Below are 27,091 nucleotides of genomic sequence, written 5' to 3' on the forward strand. Positions count from 1 at the left end.
TACGTCAAATCTGCATGAATGATAAGTAATGTGAAACGTTTCGGGTGGGCCATAGACGGGTCTGTGGGGCCTTTATGTGGCTAAGGAGCTGTGGTTTCAGTGCATTACACACAACAAGAGACTAAGTGTAAATGAATGTGGCCTGTTTTGTGTTTTTGTAGCCCTACCTCGATGATGCATGGGGTAGTGATCCTGTTTCCTGTGGGGCAGGGAGGCACAAGGAGTGGATGAAGGCAAGCAAGTATGAATATGTATGTACATGTGTATAAATGTATATGTCTGTCAGACATATGTCAGATTGGGGTGTCTAAATGTGTGTGGATTTAACCAAGATGAGAAAAAAGGAGAGATAGGTAGTATGTTTCAGGAAAGGAGCCAGGATGTTTTGGCTCTGAGTGAAACGAAGCTCAAGGGAAAAGGGCAAAAGTGGTTTGGGAATGTCTTGGGAGTAAAGTCAAGGGTTAGTGACAGGACAAGAGTAAGGGAAGAGGTAGCACTACTCATGAAACAGGAGCGCTGGGAGTATGTGATAGAGTGTAAGAAAGTAAACTCTTGGTTGATAGGGGTAAAACTGAAAGTGGATAGAGAGAGATGGGTGATTATTGGTGCATATGCACCTGGGCATGAGAAGAAAGATCAAGAAAGGCAAGTGTTTTGGGAGCAGCTGAGTGAGTGTGTTAGTAGTTTTGATGCACGAGATCAGGTTATAGTAATGGGTGATTTGAGTGCAAAGGTGAGTAATGTGGCAGTTGAGGGAATAATTGGTGTACATGGGGTGTTGAGTGTTGTAAATGGAAATGGTGAAAAGCTTGTAGATCTATGTACTAAAAAGGAACTGGAAATTCGAAATACCTAGTTTAAAAAGAAAGATATACATAAGTATATGTATGTAAGTAGGAGAGATGGCCAGAAAGCATTATTGGATTATGTGTTAACTGATAATTGCACAAAAGAGAGACTTTTGGATGTTAATGTGCTGAGAGGTGCAACTGGAGGAATGTCTGATCATTATCTTGTGGAGTCGAAGGTAAAGATTCATAGAGGTTTTCAGAAAAGAAGAGAGAATGTTGGGGTGAAGAGAGTGGTGAGAAAAGTGAGTTTGGGAAGGAGACTTGTGTGAGGAAGTACCACGAGAGACTGGGTACAGAATGGAAAAAGGTGAGAACAAAGGACATAAGGGGAGTGGGGGAGGAATGGGATGTATTTAGGGAAGCAGTGATGGCTTGTGCAAAAGATGCTTGTGGCATATGAAGTGTGGGAGGTGGGCAGATTAGAAAGGATAATGAGTGGTGGGATGAAGAGGTAAGATTGTTAGTGAAAGAGAAGAGAGAGGCATTTGAACGATTTTTGCATGGGAAAAATACAAATGACTTGGAGATGTATAAAAGAAAAAGGCAGGAGGTCAAGAGAAAGGTGCAAGAGGTGAAAAAGAGGGCAAATGAGAGTTGAGGTAAGAGAGTGTCATTAGATTTTAGGGAGAATAAAAAGATGTTTTGGAAGGAGGTAAATAAAGTGCGTAAGACAAGGGAACAAATGGGAACTTCAGTGAAGGGGGCTAATGGGGAGGTGATAACAAGTAGTGGTGATGTGAGAAGGAGATGTAGTGAGTATTTTGAAGGTTTGTTGAATATGTTTGATGATAGAGAGGCAGACATAAGGTGATTTGGTCAAGGTGGTGTGCAAAGTGAGAGGGTTAGAAAGAATGATTTGGTAAACAGAAAAGAAGTAGTAAAAGCTCTGCGGAAGATGAAAGCCGGCAAGACAGCGGGTTTGGATGGTATTGCAGTGGAATTTATTAAAAAGGGGGTGACTGTATAGTTCACTGGTTGGTAAGGTTATTCAATGTATGTATGACTCATGGTGAGGTGCCTGAGGATTGGCAGAATGCTTGCAAAGTGCCATTGTAAAAAGGCAATGGGGATAAAAGAGAGTGCTCAAATGACAGAGGTATAAGTTTGTTGAGCATTCCTGGGAAATTATATGGGAGGGTATTGATTGAGAGGGTGAAGGCATGTACAGAGCATCAGATTGGGGTAGAGCAGTGTGGTTTCAGAAGTGGTAGAGGATGTGTGGATCAGGTGTTTGCTTTGAAGAATGTATGTGACAAATACTTAGAAAAGCAAATGAATTTCTATGTTGCATTTATGGATCTGTAGAAGGCATGTGATAAAGTTGATAGAGATGCTCTGTGAAAGGTATTAAGAATATATGGTGTGGGAGTTAAGTTGTTAGAAGCAGTGATTGCTTCTCAGTTAATGTAAGTTTGTGGCAGGGGTGTGTAATGTCTCCATGGTTGTTTAATTTGTTTATGGATGGGGTTGTTAGGGAGGTGAATGCAAGAGTTTTGGAAAGAGGGGCAAGTATGCAGTCTGTTGTGGATGACAGAGCTTGGGAAGTGAGTAAGTTGTTGTTTACTGATGATACAAAGCAGGTGGTTGATTTGTGTGAGAAACTGCAGAAGCTGGTGAGTGAGTTTGGTAAAGTGTGTGAAAAAAGAAAGCTGAGAGTAAATGTGAATAAGAGCAAGGTTATTAGGGACAGTAGGGTTGAGGGACAAGTCAATTGGGGAGGTAAGTTTGAACGGAGAAAAACTGGAGGAAGTGAAGTGTTTTAGATATCTGGGAGTGGATTTGCCAGCGGATGGAACCATGGAAGCAGAAGTGAATCATAGGGTGGGGGAGGGGGCGAGAGTTCTGGAAGCGATGAAGAATGTGTAGAAGTCGAGAACATTAACTCAGATAGCAAAAATGGGTATGTTTGAAGGAATAATGATTCCAACCATGTTATATGGTTGCGAGGCACGGGCTATAGATAGAGTTGTGCGGAGGAGGGTGGATGTGCTGGAAATGAGATGTTTGAGGACAATATGTGGTGTGAGGTGGTTTGATCGAGTAAGTAATAACAGGGTAAGAGCGATGTGTGGTAATAAAAAGAGTGTGGTAGAGAGAGCAGAAGAGGGTGTTTTGAAATGGTTTGGTCACATGGAGAGAATGAGTAAGGAAAGATTGACCAAGAGGATATATGTGTCAGAGGTGGAGGGAACGAGGAGAAGTGGGAGACGAAATTGGAGGTGGAAAGATGGAGTGAAAAAGATTTTGAGTGATTGGGGCCTGAACATGCAGGAGGGTGACAGGTGTGCAAGGAATAGAGTGAATTGGAATGATGTAGTATACCGGGGTTGACGCACTGTCAATGGATTGAACCATGGCATGTGAAGCGTCTGGGGTAAACCATAGAAAGTTCTGTGGGGCATGGATGTGGAAAGGGAGCTGTGGTTTCGGTGCATTACTACATGACACCTAGAGACTGAGTGTGAACGAATGTGGCATTTGTTTGTCTTTTCCTAGCGCTATGTCACGCACATGAGGCAGGAGGGGGTTGTTATTTCATGTGTGGCAGGGTGGCAATGGGAATGAATAAAGGCAGACAGTATGAATTATGTACATGTGTATATATGTATATGTCTGTGTGTGTATATATATGTATAGGTTGAGATGTATAGGTATGTATATTTGCGTGTGTGGACGTGTATGAATATACATGTGTATGTGGGTGGGTTGGGCCATTCTTTCTTCTGTTTCCTTGCGCTACCTCACTAACACGGGAAACAGCGACAGAGCAAAGTATATGTATATGTTATATCCCTGGGGATAGGGGAGAAAGATTACTTCCTACGCATTGCCGTGTGTCATAGAAGGCGACCAAACAGGATGGGAGCGTGGGGGCTACAAAACCTACCCTTCTTGTACTTTCACATTCTAAAAGGGAAAACAGAAGAAGGAGTCACGCTGGGAGTGCTCATCCTCCTCGAAAGCTGAGAATGGGGTGTCTAAATGTGTGTGGATGTAACCAAGATAAGAAAAAAGGAGAGATTGGTAGTATGTTTCAGGAAAGGAACCTGGATGTTTTAGCTCTGAGTGAAACAAAGCTCAAGGGTAAAGGGGAAGAGTGGTTTGGGAATGTCTTGGAAGTAAAGTCAAGGGTTAGTGAGAGGACAGGAGCAAGGGAAGGAGTAGCACTACTCCTGAAACAGGAGTGGTGGGAGTATGTGATAGAGTGTAAGAAAGTAAACTCTATATTGATATGGGTAAAACTGAAAATGGATGGAGAGAGAGATGGGTGATTATTGGTGCATATGCACCTGGGCATGAGAAGAAAGATCATGAGAGGCAAGTGTTTTGGCAGCAGCTGAGTAAGTGTGTTAGTAGTTTTGATGCACGAGACCGGATTATAGTGATGGGTGATTTGAATGCAAAGGTGAGTAATGTGGCAGTTGAGGGAATAATTGGTGTACATGGGGTGTTCAGTGGTGTAAATGGAAATGGTGAAAAGCTTCTAGATTTATGTGCTGAAAAAGGACTGGTGATTGGGAATACCTGGTTTAAAAAGAAAGATATACATAAATATACATATGTAAGTAGGAGAGATGGCCAGAGAGCGTTACTGGATTATGTGTTAAACGATAGGGGCACAAAAGAGAGACTTTTGGAGGTTAATGTGCTGAGAGGTGCAACTGGAAGGATGTCTGATCATTATCTTGTGGAGGTGAAGGTGAAGATTTGTAGAGGTTTTCAGAAAAGAAGAGAGAATGTTGGGGTGAAAAGAGTGGTGAGAGTAAGTGAGCTTGGGAAGGAGACTTTTGTGAGGAAGTACCAGGAGAGACTGAGTACAGAATGGGAAAAAAAAAGATGAGAACTAAGGACATAAGGCGAGTGGGGGAGGACTGAGATGTATTTAGGGAAGCAGTGATGGCTTGCACAAAAGATGCTTGTGGCATGTGAAGCGTGGGAGGTAGGCATATTAGAAAGGGTAGTGAGTGGTGGGATGAAGAAGTAAGATTATTAGTGAAAGAGAAGAGAGAGGCATTCGGACAATTTCTGCAAGGAAATAATGCAAATGAGTGGGAGATGTATAAAAGAAAGAGGCAGGAGGTCAAGAGAAAGGGGCAGGTGAAAAAGAGGGCAAATGAGAGTTGGGGTGAGAGAGTATCATTAAATTTTAAGGAGAATAAAAAGATGTTTTGGAAGGAGGTAAATAAAGTGCGCAAGACAAGGGAACAAATGGGAACTTCAGTGAAGGGGGCTAATGGGGAGTGATAACAAGCAGTGGTGATGTGAGAAGGAGATGGAGAGAGTATTTTGAAGGTTTGTTGAATGTGTTTGATAATAGAGTGGAAGATATAGGGTATTTTGGTCGAGGTGGTGTGCAAAGTGAGAAGGTTAGGGAAAATGATTTGGTAAACAAAGAAGAGTTAGTAAAAGCTTTGCAGAAGATGAAAGCCGGCAAGGCAGCAGGTTTGGATGGTATTGAAGTAGAATTTATTAAAAAAGGGAATGACTATATTGTTGACTGGTTGGTAAGGTTATTTAATGTATGTATGCCTCATGGTGAGGTGCCTGAGGATTGGCGGAATGCGTGCATAGTGCCATTGTACAAAGGCAAAGGGGATAAAAGTGAGTGCTCAAATTACAGAGGTATAAGTTTGTAAAGCATTCCTGCAAAATTATATGGGAGGGTATTGAGTGAGAGGGTGAAGGCATGTACAGAGCATCAGATTGGGGAAGAGCAATGTAGTTACAGAAGTGGTAGAGAATGTGTGGATCAAGTGTTTCCTTTGAAGAATGTATGTGAGAAATACATAGAAAAGCAAATGGATTTGTATGTAGCATTTATGAATCTGGAGAAGGCATATGATAGAGTTGGTAGAGATCCTCTGTGGATGGTATTAAGAATATATGATGTGGGAGGCAAGTTGTTAGAGGAGTGAAAAGCTTTTAATGAGGATGTAAGGCATGTGTACGTGTAGGAAGAGAGGAAAGTGATTGGTTCTCAGTGAATGTAGGTTTGCGGCATGGGTGTGTAATGTCTCCATGGTTGTTTGATTTGTTTAAGGATGGGGTTGTTAGGGAGGTGAATGCAAAGAGCTTTGGAAAGAGGGGCAAGTATGCAGTCTGTTGTGGATGACAAAGCTTGGGAAGTGAGTCAGTGTTGTTCGCTGATGATACAGCGCTGGTGGCTGATTCGTGTGAAAAACTGCAGAAGCTGGGGACTGAGTTTGGTAAAGTGTGTGAAAGAATAAAGCTGAGGGTAAATGTGAATAAGAGCAAGGTTATTAGGTACAGTAGGGTTGAGGGACAAGTCAATTGGGAGGTAAGTTTGAATGGAGAAAAACTGGAAGTGAAGTGATTTAGATATCTGGGAGTGGATCTGGCAGCGGATGGAACCATGGAAGCAGAAGTGAGTCATAGGGTGGGGGAGGGAGCGAGAGTTCTGGGAGTGTTGAAAAATGTGTGGAAGTTAAGAACATTATCTCGGAAAGCAAAAATGGGTATGTTTGAAGGAATACTGGTTCCAACAATGTTATACGGTTGTGAGGCGTGGGCTATGGATAGAGTTGTGCGGAGGAGGGTGGATATGCTGGAAATGAGATGTTTGAGGACAATATGTGGTATGAGGTGGTTTGATTGAGTAATAATAGGGTGAGAGAGATGTGTGGAAATAAAAAGAGTGTGGTTGAGAGAGCAGAAGAGGGTGTTTTGAAATGGTTTGGGCACATGGAGAGAATGAGTGAGGAAAGATTGACCAAGAGGATGTATGTGTCAGATGTGGAAGGAACGAGGAGAAGTGGGAGACCAAATTGGAGGTGGAAAGATGGAGTGAAAAAGATTTTGAGTGATCGGGACCTGAACATGCAGGAGGGTGAAAGGCATGCAAGGAATAGAGTGAATTGGAACAATGTGGTATACTAGGGTCGACGTGCTGTCAGTGGATTGAACCAGGGCATGTAAAGCGTCTGGGGTAAACCATGGAAAGTTCTGTGGGGCCTGGATGTGGAAAGGGAGCTGTGGTTTCGGTGCATTATTACATGATAGCTAGAGACTGAGTGTGAACGAATGTGGCCTTTGTTGTTTTTTCCTAGTGCTACCTCGTGCAAATGAGGGGGGAGGGGGTTGTTGTTTCATATGTGGCAGGGAGGGGATGGGAATGAATAAAGGCAGACAGTATGAATTATGTACATGTGTATATATGTATATGTCTGTGTGTGTATATATATGTATAGGATGAGATGTATAGGTATGTATATGTGCATGTGTGGACATGCATGTATATACATGTGTATGTGGGTGGGTTGGGCCATTTCTTTCGTCTGTTTCCTTGCGTTACCTCGCTAATGCGGGAGACAGCGACAAAGCAAAATAAATAAATGAATAAAATAAATACATATGTAGGTAGGAGAGATGGCCACAGAGTGTTATTGGATTATGTGTTAATTGATAGGTGTGCGAGAGACTTTTGGATGTTAATGTACTGAGAGGAGCAACTGGGGTGAAGAGAGTGGTGAGAATGAGTGAGCTTGAAAAGGAGACTTCTTTCAGTAAGTACGAGGAGAGATTGAGTGCAGAATGGAAAAAGGTGAGAGCAAACGATGTAAAGGGAGTGGGGGAGGAATGGGATGTATTTAGGGAAGCAGTGATGGCTTGCACAAAAGATGCTTGTGGCATGAGAAGCGTGGGAGGTGGGCAGATTAGAAATGGAAGTGACTGGTTGGATGAAGAAGTAAGGCTATTAGTGAAAGAGAAGAGAGAGGCATTTGGATGATTTTTGCAGGGAAATAGAGCAAAGGACTGGGACATATATAAAAGAAAGAGCCAGAAGGTCAAGAGAAAGGTGCAGGAGGTGAGAAAAAGGGCAAATGAGAGTTGGGGTGAGATTGGATCATTGAATATTAGGGAGAATAAAAGATGTTTTGGAAGGAGGTAGATAAAGTGCGTAAGACAAGAGAACAAATGGGAACATTGGTGAAGGGGGAAAATGGGGAGGTAATAACAAGTAGTAGTGAAGTGAGAGAGAGATGGAGTGATTATCTTGAAGGTTTGTTGAATGTGTGTGATGATAGAGTGGCAGATATAGGGTGTTTTGGTCAAGGTGGTGTGCAAAGTGAGAGGGTCAGGTAAGAATGATTGGTAAACAGAGAAGAGGTAGTGAAAGCTTTATGGATGATGAAAGCCAGCAAGGCAGCAGGTTTGGATGGTACTGCTGTGGACTTTATCAAAAAAGAGGGTGACTGTGTTGTTGATTGGTTGGTGACGATATTCAATGTATATGGTTCAAGGTGAAGTGCCTGAGGATTGCAGAGTGCCTGAGGATTGGCAGAATGCTTGTATAGTGCCATTGTACAAAAACAAAGGGGATAAAGGTAACATTTCAAATTACAGAGGGGACAAAGGTAACATTTCAAATTACAGAGGTATAAGTTTGGTTAGTATTCCTGGGAAATTATATGGGAGGGTATTGATCAAAAGGGTCAAAGCATGTACAGAGCACCGGATTGGCAAGGAGCAGTGTTGTTTCAGAAGTGGTAGAGGATGTGTGGATCAGGTGTTTGCTTTGAATGTATGTGAGAAATACCTAGAAAAGCAAATGGATTTGTATATAGCATTCATGGATCTGGAGAAGGCATACGATAGAGTTGATAGAGATGCTTTGTGGAAGGTACTAAGAGTGTATGGTGTGGGAGGTAGGTTGCTAAAAGCAGTGAAATGTTTTTTATCGAGGATGTAAGGCATGGGTACGAGTAGGAAGAGAGGAAAGTGAGTGGTTCCCAGTGAATGTCGGTTTGTGACAGGGGTGTGTGATGTCTCCAAGGTTGTTTAATTTGTTTATGGATGGGTTGTTAGGGAGGTAAATACAAGAGTTTTGGAAAGAGGGGCAAGTATGCAATCTGTTGTGGATGAGAGGGCTTGGGAAGTGAGGCAGTTGTTATTCACTGATGATACAGCGCTGGTGGCTGATTTGGGTGAGAAACTGCAGGAGTTGGTGACTGAGTTTGGGTAAGTGTGTGAAAAAAGAAAATTGAGAGTAAATGTGAATAAGAGCAATGTTATTAGGTTCAGCAGGGTTGAGGGACAAATAAATTGGGAGGTAAGTTTGAATGCAAAAAAACTGGAGGAAGTGAAATGTTTTAGATATCTGGGAGTGGATTTGGCTGCGGATGGAACCACGGAGGCAGAAGTGAGTCACAGGGTGGGGGAGGGAGCAAAGGTTCTGGGAGCACTGAAGAATGTGTGGAAGGCAAGAACGTTATCTCGAAGAACAAAAATGGGTATGTTTGAAGGAATAGTAGATCCAACAATGCTATATGGTTGTGAGGCATGGTTATACAGAGGATGGTGGATGTGTTGGAAATGAGATGTTTGAGGACAATTTGTGGTGTGAGGTGGTTTGATTAAGTAATGAAAGGGTAAGAGAGATGTAAGGTAATAAAATGGGTGTGATTGAGAGAGCAGAAGAGGGTGTATTGAAATGGTTTGGTCACATGGAGAGAATGAATGAGAAAGATTGAAAAAGAGGATACATGTGTCAGAGGTTAGGTTAGGGGAGAAAGAATACTTCCCACGTATTCCCTGCGTGTCGCAGAAGGCGACTAAAAGGGGAGGGAGCGGGTGGCTGGAAATCCTCCCCTCTCGGTTTTTTTTTTTTTTTTTTTTTTTTTTCCAAAAGAAGGAACAGAGAAGGGGGCCAGGTAAGGATATGCCCTCTAAGGCCCAGTCCTCTGTTCTTAACGCTACCTCGCTAACGCGGGAAATAGCGAATGGTATGAAAAAAAAAAAAAAATGTGTCAGAGGTGGAGGGAACGAGAAGTGGAAAACCAAATTGGAGGTGGAAAGATAGAATGAAAAAGATTTTGAGTGATCGGGACTTGAACATACAAGAGGGTGAAAGGCGCGCAAGGAATAGAGTGAATTGGAACAATGTGGTATACCAGGGTCAACACGGTGCCTATGCACTGAACCTGGGAATGTGAAGTGTCTGGGGTGGACCATGGAAAGTTTTGCGGGGCCTTGATGTGGAAAGGGAGATGTGGTTTCTGTGCATTACACATGACAGCTAGAGACTGAGTGTGTACAAATGTGGCTTTTTTTATCGTTTACTGGTTTTGACAAACTGGCATACACTAAACCCTTACAGATATTCAGAGAAATTTAAATAATACAGTAATTCAAATAATGATGAAACTAATATCTGTAAGGGTTTTGTGTATGCCAGTTTGTCAAAACCAGTAAAACCTGATTGCCCTAAAAAATTTATAAGAGATATTAACACCTTAAAAAGGACAATGACATACATATTAATAAAGCAGATAAGGATAACACTGTTGTGATTATGGACAAAAGCAATTATCTATCTAAAATGAGTGATCTTTTAAATGATGACACAACATATTATAAACTCAGTAAGAATCCCTTAGAAGCAGTTAACTCCCATTTCAATAAAGAACTGAAGTTGTTGTTGAAAGGTAATGATTCTCTTATCAAAAGTTTCTCATCTGTGTCCCCTTCATTGCCATATATGTATGGACTTATCAAAACCATAAACAAAATTTTCCAGCAAGACCTATAGTGAGTTCAGTAAGCTCCATTACATATAAACTGTAAAAGTGGTTAGTTTCTTTAATAAGCCCTTTAGTGGGTAAGATATCAAATTCTATCATGAACAATATAGATTTAGTTAACAAGCTGAACAATATCAATGTTTATTTTGATTTCAAACTTGTTAGCTTTGATGTTTCCTCACTTTTCACAGAAGTTCCAGTTGATGACCTTTTAGAATATATATATCATGTGTTGGATGATATTCATTTACCTGTTTCAAAGTCTTCATTGAGCGGATAAAATTGTGTATAAAAGGCTGTGTACTCCAATTCAATGGAGATTATTATGCTAAAAAATTTGGTATGGCAATGGGTAACCGTCTTTCACCTGTACTAAGTAATCTTTATATGGAATTTTTTTAAACAAAATTACTAAAGGATATCCTACCTTCTAATGCAATTTGGTTTAGGTTTGTAGATGATGTTCTTTGTATTTGGCCAACAAATGAAAATTTACAAATATTTCTCCCTTTACATAACAATTTAGTCCCTTCCATCAAATCTACTGTAGAAAATGAAAATAATGGTGTTACCATTTTTAGATTGCATGAGCCATAGGCTAGGAAACAAGTTTGGGTTTAGTATATACAGAGGGGCTGCCAATGTATGCTCATGTACCCATTATTACTCATCTCAACATGACAGTTAAATTATCATCATTTCAATCTATGTTCCTTATGCCATTATGTATTTGCAATCCAGAGTATATTGATGATGAGTCTGAGAAGATATATTCTACTGGACCTAAGTTAAAGCACCCTAAATCTTTCATTGGTAAATCCCTAAGTTAGCAAAGAAATCATTTAATAGAGTTGAGCACAAACCTCACACTGACACCAAGAATCTTTTAACTCTCCCTTTCAATAATAATTTTACTTTGCTTCCCATCTTGCTTAAATCCTTTAATGTAAACTAAAACTATAAAGAATATCTTAATCAGGAATTCACCAGAAAATTCTCCTGGATGCATCTATAAAGTGCCATGTAGAAGTTGTGAAAAGTTTTAGGTTGGGCAGACTGGTAAGGATCTTTCTGTTAGACGTAAGCAACATAAACACAGTATAAGAATCGGACAAGAATCAAATGCCTTCTTTAATCACATTAAAAACTATGATCATTGTATTGACTGGAGTAATGCCATCTCAGTTATTAACTCTAACTCTATTACCACGAGAAATATCATTGAATCTTCTATTGTCATATACACAAAGAATTATAATCTTAATATTAGAGATGGTCTACACAAACTGGATAAACCTATTGTTGATAAAATTTGTAGAATAATAAGTTTATGATACACTCGTCGTCTGTCTTGGACAATCGCATGTTTACCAAATGGCATCCTAACTACGTATCTTTGTTGTATATCAACTGACCATTATATTTCTCTCTAGCTGTCATGTATAATGCACAGAAACCACAGCTCCCTTTCCACATCCATGCCCAACAGAACTTTCCATGACTTACCCCAGACGTTTCACATGCCCTGGTTCAATCCATTGACAGCACGTCAACCCCGGTATATCACATTGTTCCAATTCAATCTATTCCTTGCACGCCTTTCACCCTCCTGCATGTTCAGGCCCGGATCACTCAAAATCTTTTTCCCTACATCTTTCCACCTCCAATTTGGTCTCCCACTTCTCCTCGTTCCTTCCACATCTGACACATATATCCTCTTTGTCAATCTTTCCTCACTCAATTCTCTCCATGTAACCAAACCATTTCTAAACACCCTCTTCTACTCTCTCAACCACACTCTTTTTATTACAACACATCTCTCTTACCCTATTATCACTTACTCGATCAAACCACCTCACACCACATATTGTCCTCAAACATCTCATTTCCAGCACATCCACCCTTCTCCGCACAACTCTTTCTATACCCACGCCTCGCAACAATATAACATTGTAGGAAAACCTATTCCTTCAAATATACCCATTTTTGCTTTCCGAGATAATATTCTCGACTTCCATACATTCTTCAACGCTCCTAGAACTTTCGTCCCCTTCCCCACCCTATGATCCACTTCCACTTCCATGCTTCCATCCACTGGCAAATCCACTCCCAGATATCTAAAACACTTCACTTCCTCCAGTTTTTCTCCATTCAAACTTACCTCCCAACTGACTTGTCCCTCAACCCTACTGTACCTAATAACCTTCCTCCTATTCAGATTTACTCTCAGCTCTCTTCTTTCACACACCTTACCAAACTCAGTCACCAGCTTCTGCAGTTTCTCACACGAATCAGCCACCAGCGATGTATCATCAGCGAACAACAACTGACTCACTTCCCAAGCTCTCTCATCCACAACAGACTGCATACTTGCCCCCCTTTCCAAAACTTGCATTCACCTCCCTAACAACCCAATCCATAAAGAAACTGAACAACTATGGAGACATCACACACCCCTGCCTCAAACCTACATTCACTGAGAACCAATCACTTTCCTCTCTTCCTACATGTACACATGCCTTACATCCTCGATAAAAACTTTTCACTGCTTCTAAAAACTTAACTCCCACACTATATATTCTTAATACCATCCACAGAGCATCTCTATCAACTCCATCATAGGCCTTCTCCAGATCCATAAATGCTACATACAAATCCATTTGCTTTTCGAAGTATTTCTCACATACATTCTTCAAAGCAAAAACCTGATCCACACATCCTCTACCTTTTCAAAACCAAACTGCTCTTCCCCAGTCTGATGCTCTGTACATGCCTTCACCTTCTCAATCAATGACCTCCCATATAATTTCCCAGGTGGTGTGCAAAGTGAGAGGGTTAGGGAGAATGATTTGGTAAACAGAGAAGAGGTAGTAAAAGCTTTGCGGAAGATGAAAGTCGGCAAGGTAGCGGGTTTGCATTCACCTCCTTAACAACCCCATCCATAAACATATTAAACAACCATGGAGATATCACACACCCTTGCCGCAAACCTACATTCACTGAGAACCAATCACTTTCCTCTCTTCCTACATGTACACATGCCATACATACTTGATAAACACTTTTCACTTACCTCCCATACAATATATTCTTAATACCTTCCACAGAGCATCTCTATCAACTCTATCATATGCCTTCTACAGATCCATAAATGCAACATACAAATCCATTTGCTTTTATAAGTATTTCTCACATACATTCTTCAAAGCAAACACCTAATCCACACATCCTTTACCACTTCTGAAACCACACTGCTCTTCCCCAATCTGAAGCTCTGTACATGCCTTCACCCTCTCAATCAATACTCTCCCATATAATTTACCAGGAATACTCAACAAACTTATACCTCTGTAATTTGAGCAATCACCTTTATCCCCTTTGCCTTTGTGCAATGGCACTATGCATGCATTCCACCAATCCTCAGGCATCTCACCATGAGTCATTTTTTTTTTTTTTTTTTTTTTGCTTTGTCGCTGTCTCCCGCGTTTGCGAGGTAGCGCAAGGAAACAGACGAAAGAAATGGCCCAACCCACCCCCATACACATGCATATACATACGTCCACACACGCAAATATACATACCTACACAGCTTTCCATGGTTTACCCCAGATGCTTCACATGCCTTGATTCAATCCACCAACAGCAAGTAAACCCCAGTATACCACATCGCTCCAATTCACTCTATTCCTTGCCCTCCTTTCACCCTCCTGCATGTTCAGGCCCCAATCACACAAAATCTTTTTCACTCCATCTTTCCACCTCAAATTTGGTCTCCCTCTTCTCCTCGTTCCCTCCACCTCCGACACATATATCCTCTTGGTCAATCTTTCCTCATTCATTCTCTCCATGTGACCAAACCATTTCAAAACACCCTCTTCTGCTCTCTCAACCACGCTCTTTTTATTTCCACACATCTCTCTTACCCTTACGTTACTTACTCGATCAAACCACCTCACACCACACATTGTCCTCAAACATCTTATTTCCAGCACATCCATCCTCCTGCGCACAACTCTATCCACAGTCCATGCCTCGCAACCATACAACATTGTTGGAACCACTATTCCTTCAAACATACCCATTTTTGCTTTCCGAGATAATGTTCTCGACTTCCACACATTCTTCAAGGCTCCCAGAATTTTCACCCCCTCCCCCACCCTATGATCCACTTCCACTTCCATGTTTCCATCCGCTGCCAGATCCACTCCCAGATATCTAAAACACTTCACTTCCTCCAGTTTTTCTCCATTCAAACTCACCTCCCAATTGACTTGACCCTCAACCCTACTGTACCTAATAACCTTGCTCTTATTCACATTTACTCTTAACTTTCTTCTTTCACACACTTTACCAAACTCAGTCACCAGCTTCTGCAGTTTCTCACATGAATCGGCCACCAGCGCTGTATCATCAGCGGACAACAACTGACTCACTTCCCAAGCTCTCTCATCCCCAACAGACTTCATCCTTGCCCCTCTTTCCAAAACTCTTGCATTCACCTCCCTAACAACCCCATCCATAAACAAATTAAACAACCATGGAGACATCACACACCCCTGCCGCAAACCTACATTCACTGAGAACCAATCACTTTCCTCTCTTCCTACACGTACACATGCCTTACATCCTCGATAAAAACTTTCCACTGCTTCTAACAACTTGCCTCCCACACCATATATTCTTAATACCTTCCACAGAGCATCTCTATCAACTCTATCATATGCCTTCTCCAGATCCATAAATGCTACATACAAATTCATTTGCTTTTCTAAGTATTTCTCACATACATTCTTCAAAGCAAACACCTGATCCACACATCCTCTACCACTTCTGAAACCACACTGCTCTTCCTCAATCTGATGCTCTGTACATGCCTTCACCCTCTCAATCAATACCCTCACATACAATTTGCCAGGAATACTCAACAAACTTTTTTTTTTTTTTTTTTTTTTTTTTATACTTTGTCGCTGTCTCACGCGTCTGCGAGGTAGCGCAAGGAAACAGACGAAAGAAATGGCCCAACCCCCCCCCATACACATCTATATACATACGTCCACACACGCAAATATACATACCTACACAGCTTTCCATGGTTTACCCCAGGCGCTTCACATGCCTTGATTCAATCCACTGACAGCACGTCAACCCCGGTATACCACATCGCTCCAATTCACTCTATTCCTTGCCCTCCTTTCACCCTCCTGCATGTTCAGGCCCCGATCACACAAAATCTTTTTCACTCCATCTTTCCACCTCCAATTTGGTCTCCCTCTTCTCCTTGTTCCCTCCACCTCCGACACATATATCCTCTTGGTCAATCTTTCCTCACTCATCCTCTCCATGTGCCCAAACCACTTCAAAACACCCTCTTCTGCTCTCTCAACCACGCTCTTTTTATTTCCACACATCTCTCTTACCCTTACGTTACTCACTCGATCAAACCACCTCACACCACACATTGTCCTCAAACATCTCATTTCCAGCACATCCATCCTCCTGCGCACAACTCTATCCATAGCCCACGCCTCGCAACCATACAACATTGTTGGAACCACTATTCCTTCAAACATACCCATTTTTGCTTTCCGAGATAATGTTCTCGACTTCCACACATTCTTCAAGGCCCCCAGAATTTTCGCCCCCTCCCCCACCCTATGAACCACTTCCGCTTCCATGGTTCCATCCGCTGCCAGATCCACTCCCAGATATCTAAAACACTTCACTTCCTCTGTAATTTGAGCACTCACTCTTATCCCCTTTGCCTTTGTACAATGGCACTATGCACGCATTCCGCCAATCCTCAGGCACCTCACCATGAGTCATACATACATTAAATAACCTTACCAACCAGTCAACAATACAGTCACCCCCTTTTTTAATAAATTCCACTGCAATACCATCCAAACCTGCTGCCTTGCCGGCTTTCATCTTCCGCAAAGCTTTTACTACCTCTTCTCTGTTTACCAAATCATTTTCCCTAACCCTCACACTTTGCACACCACCTCGACCAAAACACCCTATATCTGCCACTCTATCATCAAACACATTCAACAAACCTTCAAAATACTCACTCCATCTCCTTCTCACATCACCACTACTTGTTATCACCTCCCCATTTGCGCCCTTCACTGAAGTTCCCATTTGCTCCCTTGTCTTTCGCACTTTATTTACCTCCTTCCAGAACATCTTTTTATTCTCCCTAAAATTTAATGATACTCTCTCACCCCAACTCTCATTTGCCCTTTTTTTCACCTCTTGCACCTTTCTCTTGACCTCCTGTCTCTTTCTTTTATACGTCTCCCACTCAATTTCATTTTTTCCCTGCAAAAATCATCCAAATGCCTCTCTCTTCTCTTTCACTAATACTCTTACTTCTTCATCCCACCTCTCACTACCCTTTCTAATCAACCCACCTCCCACTCTTCTCATGCCACAAGCATCTTTTGCGCAATCCATCACTGATTCCCTAAACACATCCCATTCCTCCCCCACTCCCCTTACTTCCATTGTTCTCACCTTTTTCCATTCTGTACTCAGTCTCTCCTGGTACTTCCTCACACAAGTCTCCTTCCCAAGCTCACTTACTCTCATCACCCTCTTCACCCCAACATTCACTCTTCTTTTCTGGAAACCCATACAAATCTTCACCTTAGCCTCCACAAGATAATGATCAGACATTCCTCCAGTTGCACCTCTCAGCACATTAACATCCAAAAGTCTCTCTTTCGCGCGCCTGTCAATTAACACGTAATCCAATAACGCTCTCTGGCCATCTCTCCTACTTACATAAGTATACTTATGTATATCTCGCTTTTTAAACCAGGTATTCCCAATCATCAGTCCTTTTTCAGCACATAAATCTACAAGCTCTTCACCATTTCCATTTACAACACTGAACACCCCATGTATACCAATTATTCCCTCAACTGCCACATTACTCACCTTTGCATTCAAATCACCCAACACTATAACCCGGTCTCGTGCATCAAAACCACTAACACACTCATTCAGCTGCTCCCAAAACACTTGCCTCTCATGATCTTTCTTCTCATGCCCAGGTGCATATGCACCAATAATCACCCATCTCTCTCCATCAACTTTCAGTTTTACCCATATTAATCGAGAATTTACTTTCTTACATTCTATCACATACTTCCACAACTCCTGTTTCAGGAGTACTGCTACTCCTTCCCTTGCTCTTGTCCTCTCACTAACCCCTGACTTTACTCCCAAGACATTCCCAAACCACTCTTCCCCTTTACCCTTGAGCTTCGTTTCACTCAGAGCCAAAACATCCAGGTTCCTTTCCTCAAACATACTACCTATCTCTCCTTTTTTCACATCTTGGTTACATCCACACACATTTAGGCACCCCAATCTGAGCCTTCGAGTCATACAAACATTAAATAACCTTACCAACCAGTCAACAATACAGTCACCCCCTTTTTTAATAAATTCCACTGCAATACCATCCAAACCTGCTGCCTTGCCGGCTTTCATCTTCTGCAAAGCTTTTACTACCTCTGTTTACCAAATCATTTTCCCTAACCCTCTCACTCTGCACACCACCTTGACCAAAACACCCTATATCTGCCACTCTATCATCAAATGCATTCAACAAACCTTCAAAATACTCACTCCATCTCTTTCTCACATCACCACTACTTGTTATCACCTCCCCATTAGCCCCCATCACTGATGTTCCAATTTGTTCCCTTGTCTTACGCACTTTATTTACCTCCTTCCAAAACATCTTTCTATTCTCCCTAAAATTTAATGATACTCTCTCACCCCAACTCTCATTTGCCCTCTTTTTCACCTCTTCCACCTTTCTCTTGACCTCCTGCCTCTTTCTTTTTTACATCTCCCACTCATTTGCATTTTCTCCATGCAAGAATCATCCAAGTGCCTCTCTCTTCTCTTTCACTAATAATCATACTTCTTCATCCCACCACTCACTATCCTTTCTAATCTGCCCACATCCCACGCTTCTCATGCCACAAGCATCTTTTGCGCAAGCCATCACTGCTTCCATAAATCATCCAATTCCTCCCCTACTCCCTTACATCCTTTGTTCTCACCTTTTTCCTTTCTGTACTTAGTCTCTCCTGGTACTTTCTCACACAAGTCTCCTTCCCAAGCTCACTTATTCTCACCACTCTCTTCACCCCAACATTCTCTCTTCTTTTCTGAAAACCTCCACAAATCTTCGCCTTCGCCTCCATAAGATAATGATCAGACATCCCTCCAGTTGCACCTCTCAGCGCAGTAACATCCAAAAGTCTCTCTTTCACGCGCCTATCAATCAACACGTAATCCAATAACGCTCTCTGGCCATCTCTCCTACTTACATACATATACTTATGTACATCTCTCTTTTTAAACCAGGTATTCCCAATCACCATTACTTTTTCAACATATAAATCTTCATCATTTCTATTTACAACACTGAACACCCCAAGTACACCAATTATTCCCTCAACTGCCACATTACTCACCTTTGCATTCAAATCATCCATCACTATAACCTGGTCTTGTGCATCAAAACTACTAACACACTCACTCAGCTGCTGCCAAAACCCTTGCCTCATGATCTTTCTTCTCATGCCCAGGTGCATGCGCACCAATAATCACCCATCTCTCTCCATCCACTTTCAGTTTTACCCATATCAATCTAGAGTTTACTTTCTTACACTCTATCACATACTCCCACCACTCCTGTTTCAAGAGCAGTGCTACTCCTTCTCTTGCTCTTGTCCCCTCACTAACCCCTGACTTTACTCCCAAGACATTCCCAAACCACTCTTCCCCTTTTCCCTTGAGCTTCATTTCACTCAAAGCCAAAACATCCAGGTTCCTTTCCTTTAACATACTACCTATCTCTCCTCTTTTCTCATTTTGGTTACATCCACACGCATTTAGACACCCCAATCTGAGCCTTCAAGGAGGATGAGCACTCCCCGCGTGATTCCTTCTTCTGTGTCCCGTTGTAAAAAGTTAAAATACAAGAAGGGGAGGGTTTCTAGCCCCCAGCTCCCGTTCCCTTTAGTCACCTTTTACGACATGTGAGGACTGCGTGGGAAGTATTCTTTCTCCCCTATCCCTAGGGATATGAAGGTGAACGTTCCTATGCACTTTGTTCAAGTTCATATACCTCCGCATTGTACAGTTAGGTTCAATAAAATGCTATCTGCTGGCTATGTGTGCCTGTTGGGAAATGACTGGTGTAGACGCCATTGCTCACCAATGTGAGATGAAGGGTATTCGAGAACATAGTATTCGAATATGTTTGGGTATGTTTGAAGGAATAGTAGTTCCAACAATGTTGTATGGTTGCGAGGCGTGGGCTATGGATAGAGTTGTGCAGAGGAGGGTGGATGTGCTGGAAATGAGATGTTTGAGGACAATATGTGGTGTGAGGTGGTTTGATTGAGTAAGCAATAATAGGGTAAGAGAAATGTGTGGTAATAAAAAGAGTGTGGTTGAGAGAGCAGAAGAGGGTGTTTTGAAATGGTTTGGTCACATGGAGAGAATGAGTGAGGAAAGATTGACCAAGAGGATATATGTGTCAGAGGTGGAGGGAACGAGGAGAAGTGGGAAACCAAATTAGAGGTGGAAAGATGGAGTGAAAAAGATTTTGAGTGATCGGGTCCTGAACATGGAGGAGGGTGAAAGGCGTGCAAGGAATAAGAGTGAATTGGAACGATGTGGTATACTGGGGTCGACGTGCTATCAATGGACTGAACCAGGGCATGTGAAGCATCTGGGGTAAACCATGGAAGGTTCTGTGGGGCCTGGATGTGGAATGGGAGCTGTGGTTTCGGTGCATTATTACATGACAGCTAGAGACTGAGTGTGAACGAATGGGGCCTTTGTTGTCTTCCTAGCGCTACCTCGCGCACATGAGGGGGGGAGGGGGTTGTTATTTCATGTGTGGCAGGGTGGGGTTGGGAATGAATAAAGGCAGACAGTATGAATTATGTACATGTGTATATATGTATATGTCTGTGTGTGTATATATATGTATACATTGAAATGTATGGGTATGTATATTTGCATGTGTGGACGTGTATGTATATACATGTGTATGTGGGTGAGTTGGGCCATTCTTTCGTCTGTTTCCTTGCGCTACCTCGCTAATGCGGGAGACAGCGACAAAGCAAAATAATAAATAAATATAGCATTCGAATAGTTATTTCCTATTAGCCAGGCCCATAGCCTATAGCAGCATTCCCATGTGGCACAGGGGTCCAGGTTTGATCCTGGCTGTTGGAGGTTTGTATGTTCTATGAAGGTGTGCATTACTATGCACTTTGTTCGTATTCATATACCTCCGCGTTGTACAGTTAGGATTGGCAAAATGCTATCTACTGGCTAAGTACACATGTTCGCAATGACCGGTGTAGACCCCGTTGCTCTGAAACGTGAGATATAGGGTATTCGAGTACATAGCAATTGAATAGTTACTTCCGATTAGCCAGGCCCATAGCCTAGCGGTAGCGTTACCGCCTGTGGCACAGGGGCCCAAATTCAATCCTGGCTGTTGGGGGTTTGTATGTTCTATGAAGGTGCATGTTCCTATGCACTTTGTTCTTATATATATATCTTTTTCTTTTCTTTCATACTATTTGCCATTTCCCGCATTAGCAAGGTAGCATTAAGAACAGAGGACTGGGCCTTTGGGGGAATATCCTCACCTGGCCCCCTTCTCTGTTCTTTCTTTTGGAGAAAAAAATATGTCAATGGACTAAACCAGGGCATGTGAAGCATCTGGTGTAGACCATAGAAAGGTCTGTGGGGCCTGGATAGGGAGCTATGGTTTTGGTGCATAACAAATCACAGATAGAGAATGAGTGTGATCAAATATGGCCTTTCTTGTCTGTTTGCCTGGCACTACCTAATTGAAGCAGGGGATAGTGATGCTATTTTCTTGTGGGGATGGGAAGTGACAGGAATGGATGAAGGCAAGCAAATATGAATGTGTACATGTGTATGTATGTAATGTTTAGGTATGTGTATGTATATGTGAGTATGTGGGCATTTATGTGTATATATGTGTACATGAGTGGATGGGTCAATTTTTGTCTGTTTATGGCTCTATCTCGCTGATGCAGGAAACAGCGATTATGTATAATAATCACAAAATATATATATATATATATTCATCTATATCTATTATACTCTGTTGCTGTCTCCCATGTCAGTGAGATAGCGTAAAGAAACAGACGAAAGAATGGCCCAACCCACCCACATACATATGTATGTACATATACGTCCACACACGCACATATACATACTATACATTTCAATGTATAAATATATACACATACACAGACATATAAATATATACAAATGTACATAATTCATACTAGCTGCCTTTATTCATTCCTGTCGCCACCCCGCCACACATGAAATGATACCCTCTCCTCCTGCACGCGCATGAGGTAGCTCTAGGAAGAGACAACAAAAGCCACATTTGTTCATACTCAGTCTCTAGATGTCATGTATAATGCACCAAAACCACAGCTCCCTTTCCACATCCAGGCCCCACAAAACTTTCCATGGTTTACCCCAGATGCTTCACATGCCCGGGTTCAGTCCATTAACAGCACGTCAAGCCCAGTACACCACATCGTTCCAATTCACTCTATTCACTGAACGCCTTTCACCCTCCTCCATGTTCAGGCCCCGATTGCTCAAAATCTTTACACTCCATCCTTCCATCTCCAATTGGGTTTCCCACTTCTCCTCGTTCCCTCCACCTCTGACACATATATCCTCTTGGTCAATATTTCCTTACTCATTCTCTCCATGTGACCAAACCATTTCAATACATCCTCTTCTGCTCTCTCAACCACACTCTTTTTATTACCACACATCTCTCTTACCCTTTTATCACTTACTCGATCAAACCACCTCACCACATACTGTCCTCAAACATCTCATTTCCAACACATCCACCCTCCTCTGCACAACCCTATCTATAGCCCATGCCTCACATCCATATAACACTGTTGGAACCACTATTCCTTCAACTATACCCATTTTTGCTTTGTAAGATAATGTTCTCGACTTCCACACATTCTTCAATGCTCCCAGAATTTTCGCCCCCTCCTCCCCCATGACTCATTTCCACTTCCGTGGTTCCATCCGCTGCCAAATCCACTCCCAAATATCTAAAACACCTCACTTCCTCCAGTTTTTCTCCATTCAAACTTACCTCCCAAATGACTTGTCCCTCAACCCTAATTGTACCTAATAACCTTGCTCTTATTCACATTTACTCTCAGCTTCTTCTTTCACATACTTTACCAAACTCAGTCACCAGCTTCTGCAGTTTCTCACCCGAATCAGCCACCAGTGTTGTATCATCAGTGAACAACACCTGACACTTCCCAAGTTCTCTCATCCACAACAGACAGCATACTTGCCCCTCTTTCCAAAACATTTGTATTCACCTCCCTAACAACCCCATCCATAAACAAATTAAACAACCATGGAAACATCACGCACCCCTGCCGCAAACCTACATTCACTGAGAACCAATCACTTTCCTCTCTTCCTACTCGTACACATGCCATACATCCTCGATAAACACTTTTCACTGCTTCTAGCAACTTGCCTCCCACACCATATATTCTTAATACCTTTCACAGAGCATCTCTATCAACTCTATCATATGCCTTCTCCAGATATATAAATGCTACATTCAAATCCATTTGCTTTTCTAAGTATTTCTCACACACATTCTACAAAGTAAACACCTGATCCACACATCCTCTACTACTTCTGAAACCACACTGTTCTTCCCCAATCTGATGCTCTGTACATGCCTTAACCATCTCAATCAATACCCTCCCATATAATTTCCCAGGAATACTCAACAAACTTCTTTTCTTTTCTTTTTTTTTAAGCTATTCGCCATTTCCCGCGTTAGCGAGGTAGCGTTAAGAACAGAGGACTGGGCCTTTGTGGAAATATCCTCACCTAGCCCCCCCTCTGTTCCTTCGTTTGGAAAATTAAAAAAAAAACAAGAGGGGAGGATTTCCAGCCTCCTGCTCCCTCCCCTTTTAGTCGCCTTCTACGACGCGCAGGAATACGTGGGAAGTATTCTTAATCCCCTATCTCCAGGGATAAAACTCAACAAACTTATACCTCTGTAATTTGAGCACTCACCTTTATCCCCTTTGCCTTTGTACAATGGCACTATGCATGCATTCCGCCAATCCTCAAGCACCTCACCATGAGTCATACATACATTAAATATCCTTACCAACCAGTTAACAACACAGTACCCTCTTTTTTAATAAATTCCACTGCAATACCATCCAAACCCGCTGCCTTGCCGGCTTTCATCTTCCACAAAGCTTTTACTACCTCTTCTATGTTTACCAAATCATTCTCCCTAACCCTCTCACTTTGCATCACCACCTCAACCAAAACACCATATATCTGCCACACTATCGCTCTATCATCTAACACATTCAACAAACCTTCAAAATACTCACTCCATCTTCTCACATCACAACTACTTGTTATCACCTCCCCATTAGCTCCCTTCACTGATCTTCCCATTTGTTCCCTTGTCTTACGCACTTTATTTACCTCCTTCCAAAACATCTTTTTATTCTCCCTAAAATCTAATGATACTCTCTCTCCCCAACTCTCATTTGCCTTCTTTTTCACCTCTTGCACCTTTCTCTTCACTTCCTGCCTCTTTCTTTTATACATCTCCCACTCATTTGCACTATTTCCCTGCAAAAATCGTCCAAATGCCTCTCACTTCTCTTTCACTAATAATCTTACTTCTTCATCCAACCACTCACTACCCTTTCTAATCAACCCATCTCCCACGCTTCTCATGCCACAAGCATCTTTGCGCAAGCCATCACTGCTTCCCTAAATACATCCCATTCCTCCCCCACTCCCCTTACGTTCTTTGCACTCACCCTTTTCCATTCTGCACTCAGTCTCTCCTGGTACTTCCTCACACAAGTCTCCTTCCCAAGCTCACTTACTCTCACCACTCTCTTCACCCCAACATTCTCTCTTCTTTTCTGAAAACCTCTACAAATCTTCACCTTCGCCTCCACAAGATAATGATCAGACATCCCTCCACTTGCACCTATAAGCACATTAACATCCAAAAGTCTCTTTTGTGCACCTATCAATTAACACATAATCCAATAACACTCTTTGGCCATGCACTTAAATATGAAAGAGATGATTAAAATACTTAGAGAAAGACTGTTAAATGTTGCAGAATAAACAGATGGATACAAAGTCATGAGATATAAATATGAATGGGGAAATGGATGGCAGACAGACAAAATTAAAAATAATGTGGAAGGGAAGAAAAAGACATGCAGTAGACAGCTTGAAAGAAATGTACCAGTTGGATCTCAGCAAAGGAAGAAAGAATGTAAGATGTGTGAGCACAATGTTAAGAAGCTGATAATGGAAAACTAAGAAAGAGTAAATAAAGATTTTGTCAGAAAGCTGAGTGAAAAGTTTAGGAAAAATAAGAAATTGTACTGGAAGGTGAAAAAGGAAAGAAGTGGATGTAAGAGTGAAAATGTGAATGTGAAGAGTAAGAAAGGAGAGCTGCTAAATCAAAAGGAGGAAGTTAAAGGTAGATGGAAAGAGTATTTTCAAGAACCGAAGAATGTGGGAGAAGGTGAGGCAGTAGTTGTTACATGCATGGGTGTGGAGGATGGAAGGAAAAGAATACAAGTTCAGGGGCATATAGCAAGAAGGGAGGTAAAAAGGATAATAATGAGAATGAAGGTGGAAAAGCCACCTGGACTGGATGGGATTACAGCTGAAATGTTGAAGTGCAGAGGAGACTCTGTGATACAGTGAATGCAATCCATAGGAAATTTAGCTTGGAAGGAGGAGGATGTGTCTGAGGACTATTTGAAAGCTATTATTGTTCCTTCACTCAAAGGAAAATATGCTTAAGATATACGTAACATTTATAGGGGAATAAGTCTGTTAACTAAAACAGAAAAAGTACATGCAAGAATACTGATCCATAGACAGATGGAGGTGACTGAATGCAGGATAACTAAGGATCAAAGGGGTTTCAGGAAAAGTTGGGGATGTGTGGATCACATTTTTGTGATGAGAATGACTGTGGAAAGGTATAAAGTAAAAGGCAAGAAAATGTACAGAAGTTTTATGGATCTGGAATGAGCATATGACAGAGTAGAATGGAATGTCTTACAGAATTGTTAAGGATAAAAGGGATAGGGAAAAATTTTTCAATGATATGAAACCTTTTATTGAGGAGCAAATGCCTATGTATGATAGGATGGAGAGTTGAGCAAAAGTTTCTGTAAACATGTAGGTATGAGGCAGGGCTGAGTAATGTCACTATGGCTTTTTGAAATATATAAGCAGAACTAAGGAAAGGGGGGGCAGAAATGGAGTGTGGTGGTGAGGTACTGTGCCAAGTGACAAGCCTGTTTGGGGTTGATAATGTATTGTTTACTGAAAATAAAAAGGAGTTGCAGAAGTTTGTGTATTTTATGATGTGTGTACACACAAGTATCTATAATTGAAGGTAAATGTGAGTAGAAGTAAAATAATGGTGTTTGAAGGGAAACAGAGTCAAAATAGTGATTCTGCAAAGCCCTATAGAGTGAGACTGGAAGAGGTGACAGCATTCATGTATTTAGGAGTTATCTTCAGTAAGTCTAGTGATGTGGAAGGATAGATATGGGACACAACAGTACTGGAAGATCATGGGTCCCTTAACAGAATAAGGAAGGGTAGAGATGTAAGTACGGAAGTGAAGGAAAAATATTAAAGAACATAGTCCTCTTAACTCTAACCTATGCAGCCAAAAAGGACATGGAATGAGTCAAAAAGGTAGAGAATCAAGGTTGTGAAAATGAGATACTTGAGAGTAGCATGTGGTATGACTAGATGGAATGAAGAAAGAAATGTGGGGGTGTATGAGAAATTTGGTATGGCAGGGAATGCAAATGAATTGTGGAATGGCAGTTTTAAAACATAATATTTTGAGGTTTGGGGATATGGAAAGTGTCTGACAGTATGATTAAAGAGGTTGGTATGAGAGAATGACCACTTGTGACATGGGGAAATATAAAACAAGAGCACTGGAGGGAGAAATATGGTGGAAGAATGGGTGAAGCATGGAATGGTGCACGTGAGGGAGTCATGCAAAGACAGGGATAAGTGAAGACTCTTTTGCTATGGCCACCCCCTTGATGGGAGTTGCTGGAGGAAATGAACATCAGAAATATAGAAAGGCAGATCACCTGATAATTTCAGTGTATACTTGTTTTGTCCTTTGTGTGTGTGTGTGTGCGTGTGTGTGTGTGTGTGTGTGTGTGTGTGTGTGTGTGTGTGTGTGTGTTGGATAAGAGAATAATATGTACATAAGGTTTCAGCAATGTGATACTGTGGCCAGTTTTTTTTAATTTCTACTTGGGATTGACAATATGTTATGGAGTGATTTGGATGAGATACTTTAGGTGCTGTTACAAGGATCTGATTGTCAAGTATGCTGAAATTATGAGTGCTTGTGGTTGCTAAGCAGCCAGTGATTGTTTTGTTAGTTTGTAGCTTTGTTATGCTTGCTTTTGACAAGGTAGAAGGCCAAGTAGAAGAGGCATAACTTAGGGTAGAGCATTAGAGCTGTCTGTAGAGGAAACTCAATGATTCTCTTTC

General features: G+C 41.7%; 1 protein-coding gene across 2 annotated transcripts in view; it reads right to left on the bottom strand.

The window, feature by feature from the left end:
- LOC139757861 (RNA polymerase-associated protein RTF1 homolog) overlaps positions 1-27,091 on the bottom strand; it is a 325,058-nt gene that overhangs the window by 214,723 nt on the left and 83,244 nt on the right. The window lies entirely within an intron of this gene.

This window comes from Panulirus ornatus, chromosome 28, assembly GCF_036320965.1.
Source record: "Panulirus ornatus isolate Po-2019 chromosome 28, ASM3632096v1, whole genome shotgun sequence".
In the NCBI taxonomy this organism is placed as follows: domain Eukaryota; kingdom Metazoa; phylum Arthropoda; class Malacostraca; order Decapoda; family Palinuridae; genus Panulirus; species Panulirus ornatus.